This window comes from Mastigoproctus giganteus, chromosome 12, assembly GCF_048544385.1.
Source record: "Mastigoproctus giganteus isolate SK-2022 chromosome 12, ASM4854438v1, whole genome shotgun sequence".
NCBI lineage: Eukaryota > Metazoa > Arthropoda > Arachnida > Uropygi > Thelyphonidae > Mastigoproctus > Mastigoproctus giganteus.
In genome coordinates this window covers 39,216,288-39,220,519 of record NC_143586.1, presented here as the reverse complement: position 1 = coordinate 39,220,519, position 4,232 = coordinate 39,216,288, and positions in this window count along the sequence as shown.

Genomic DNA, 4,232 nt, shown 5'->3' with positions numbered 1-4,232 from the left:
CTGTGGGTATATTTGTTGTAGATCGGGGAGGAACCTCCGCGTGACTTCCCCTTTTGTGCAGGTCGTACAGCGCTGCTGCCATATCGATCGCAAATAGATCTGGAGTCTTTTCTTTTCCACTGACCGATTTGCAGTTGGGTCTGTGGTGTAATCCTGGAAGGTAGTTGGATTTCCGCGTCTAAGCTGCTGTAACATGCCTAGGCGAATCACTTCAAGATCAAGAGGGAGGGTCCCAGTGAGTACTTGCAGCGCATGAGTAGATATTTGTACAGTGCGGCACGCTCTGGTGAGGGTTAATAAAATCGGTCGATGAATGATGTTGAGTAGCCGACGATTTACCGCCGTAGAGGCCTTATGCTGCCAGACACCAGGAGCATATGCAATCGCAGGGATGATGGCTGCTTTGTAAAGTATTGCAAGGGTTCTTCTTTTCAGCCCCCCAGTCGCGGCGGGTAATCCTGGCAAGCATGGCAGCATAGTTTTTCATTTTCTTCTGGATGTATTTTAAGTGGGGTGTAAATGACAAATTTCGGTCCAGGATCACTCCTAGGTACTTGAGTTCTGTGGCCAACTTGATCGTTCTGTTGTAGATTTTTATCTGCGGTGGTCTGGTAGGAGTTAGATATCCCTTTAGTAGGATAGATTGGGTTTTGGTGGGAGAGATATTAAGGTGATGAGTTTCGGTCCACTCTCTTAGTGTAGAAAGTGCTGAGTTGGCAAGCGTTTCCAGTTGTGCTCTTGAATCAGCAGAGAGGATTAGGGAGAGGTCATCTGCGTATGCGAGCACTTGCACCCCCCCCAGTTCCAGGGATAGGAACTCATCCAGCAAGTAGTTCCAAAGGAGGGGACCCAGTACAGAGCCCTGAGGGCAGCCCCTGTGTACTTGACGTTCAACCTTGCAGTAGGGAGCCTGCACTGGGACCTTCCTATTGTTCAGGTAGCTCTGAATGCATCCATACAGGTTTGATGGCAGGTTGGCAGCTCTTAGTCTTGCGAGGATGTTCTGCCACCAGAGGGCGTCGAACGCCCCTGCAAAGTCCACAGAGATGAGAAGAAGGTACTTTCGTTGGCAGTTTGACGCGGCATTCATGATATATTCTAGTGCATCCAGAGTGGATTTCCCCGTTTTGAATCCGAATTGTTTGTCTGTTGTTAAATTTGCTGCGGTGTAATGTACTTCAAGCCTCTGTCTAAGAAGTTGTTCCAGGAATTTGCTGAGTACAGACAGGAGGGATATAGGTCGGTCGGACTCCGGTATGTGTTGCTGCTTTGATGGGTTTTTTATGTTTAATTTTATGCTGGCTACCTTCCAGTCCGAGGGGAACCAGCCCTGACGAAGACAATGGTTATATAAGTCTAACAGCAAGTTCGGGACATACTCGGCCACCTTTTTTACCAGTTCTGGTTCAAGCATGTCCAGTCCTGGGGTTCTTTGGTTTTTATTTTTTGTATGGCAGTTTGTAAATCTTGCAGAGTGAATGGTTGTTCCACTCGGGCCGATTGGTAGGTTTTGTTGGCGTGGCACAGCTGATGCTGTTGAGGTGTGTTGTCCTCTTCGATGGGTTTGAAGGTGGCATTGAGTATGTTGTTGACGGTATCGTGCCAGTTTTTTGTCATGGTGCCTTGTGGGGTGATGGTGGAGGGCGTGACCTCTCCCCTTGGTAACTTGTTTGTGGTTATTCTATATATGATGCTCCATGGGTCTGTATTGCCGACTGTGGAAACCAGATGCTCCCAGGACAGTTTCTTCCGCTGCCTGATCATTGCAGTGTAGCTATTCCTGGCCTCCCTGTATTGTTGTCTGAGGGGTTCAACCTCAGGAGGAGGCCAGGACCGTCTGGCTCTTTGGAAGGCACGTCTTTTCCTGTTCATATCTCTCCTAAGTAGGTCAAGTTCCTGCGACCACCACGGCACAGCGCCTGGCCAGGGGGCGCTTCTCCGGATCGACTGGTCCGCTGCTTGTAGGATGGCATTAGTGACAGCACGCTGCTGTTGATCGGGGGTTTGGTTGTGGAGGTTATTGGAAGACAGGTTCTCTGTGTTCCTAATTATGGCTTCTTTAAAGTTGTTCCAGTTGGCCTTATCAACGGCATATCTGTTGAGTTTGTAGCTGTTTGTTGGAGCCCGGTGAAGCGATCTGTGCATCGTGAAGGTGATAGCCCTATGGTCTTTGGAGGTCCAGTCTTCCTGTACCTTCCAATCATTTAGGTGCCCAGCAAGGGATCTGGTAGCCATTGTTGCATCTATAGTGACCTCCCAGAGAGTGGAACTAAATGTGGGGAGATTGTTTGGTCGATTTTAGGACAACGAAGCTGCTGTTAGCCAGGAATTCCTCCATATATTGGCCATTCCTAGTTCTTCGACGTTCAGGAGTCTCACTATGCCACAATGGCGATCGACAGTTTAGGTCCGCAGATACGAGGATCCTAGAACCCACAAGTTCTGTTTGTACTTGATTTAGGTATTGGATGGCTGGTTGGATGTCTGCTCCTGGGCGGCAGTACAGAGAGATGATATATAGCTCTCCCAGTGGAGTAACAATGTGAGCGCAGGCCGCCCACTCCAAGCACAGGTGTGTTATTCTTGTCACAGTTATGTCGGGATTCCTGACAGCCACCTCAGCCCAGGGGGTGGCTCCCTCTACCTGAACAATTTTGTAGCTGAGTGGGTAACCCCGGACAGCACCCGCGCAGGTGTAGGGCTCCTGCAGCAGAAGGATGTCCAGGTTCTCTTCTTCAGCTTTTTGTCTAATTTGACCAGCTACGGCAATAGCCCGCTGCACATTCAGTTGAAGGAATTTGATACAGTTGTTATTGTACCTTTTAGGGAGAGATCCCATAATTTATTCTTATTTGTTGTGCACTTCTTGCTTTTACGTATACCGGGTATTTGTTGTCTCGAACAGAGTGCGTGTGGGGAAGCTTCTGCCACTTGCAGTTTGCGCAGGCTGGTTCTTTTCCTTTGTTCGGGCAGTTAGCATAGTTGTGCCCCTTCTCGGCACAGTGTCCGCAGGTTGGTTCCTGTTGGGCGCATGTGTGGGTGGTGTGACCGAATCGGCAACATCGGAAGCATTTTGGCACCGCGATGTGTTCCCTAAAGCGGTTGGAGCTCCAGCATATGTAGATCCTTTCTTGTTTTGTGATGACTCTCCACGCTTCAGGGGTCAATCCGACCACCCAGTTCTTCTAGCTGCCATCCCTGGTCCTGGTTTGATGTTTGGGCACTACTAAACTTTTGTAGTCTCCGTCGGGGAAGTCTTGTTGCAGATTTCGCATGAAGATTTCTTTACAGATTGTCTCCGGAGTCAGATTCGGGTCTACGCCAAATATGATGACTGAGGGACCTTTTTCTTGAGGAGTTTCCGCCATGAGACCGAGTGTAGGGATCTTGGTGTTGTTGATAATCAATTTAGCGTCTTCTTTATTTTCCGTTTCGATTATCACACCAGTGTTTCTAGTTTTCCGTATGGAGCGGATTCTGGCTGTTTTAAATTCCTGCGTTAGCGAGTCAATAACCTTTTTTTTGACATCTTCACTTGTTTTCAGCGTATCTGAGTTGGTCGGTTTGAGTAGCACGAGATGTGGGGTGGGGAGCAGCGCCTTCCTAGTTGCTGATTTTGTGGTTGTAGTGGTCATGGTATCGGCAGCAGTGGCGCCTTTATGCCTCAGCGCTTCAGAACATGTCGGGGCGCGCTGTGGCATTTTACTTGCCCCGCATTCTATGTAAGCATGAAGTCGAGTGGTGGCTCGCTCACTTTCAAGGTACTGGTCATGTAGTGTTGTTTCCATCTTGTGGAAAATTGTCACAATTTGAGATCTAAGTCCGGAGGACACTCTGTTTGAATTCTCCTTAAATATATTTTCTAATGCCGTTTTAAGGAAGACGGTCTTCTCGTAAACAGTTCCCTGTGGTAGGGCAGAGTCGAGGGGTGAGTCCTGCTGCTTGTCATCATTGGTGTTCTTTTGCAGCGAAGTAGCTTCTGGCAGCTCCCTGTTCTCCGTCTTGGAGCGCATTTCCCGTCGTTCAGGTATTGGGACATTTTCTTTGCGGTTTTTCCGCTTCATTGGGGTGAGCCCGGATGGGATGTCCTCCCCCTCCTCCTGCAAGTAAATGATGACAGGATCATCCTTCTTCCTCTGCAACTGGTTATCGCCGTTTTTACCTTGTTTTCCCTCCATTTTAGTGTAATCCGGTGAATCGAGAACAGTTCGGATTATCAGGGTTACACCTCT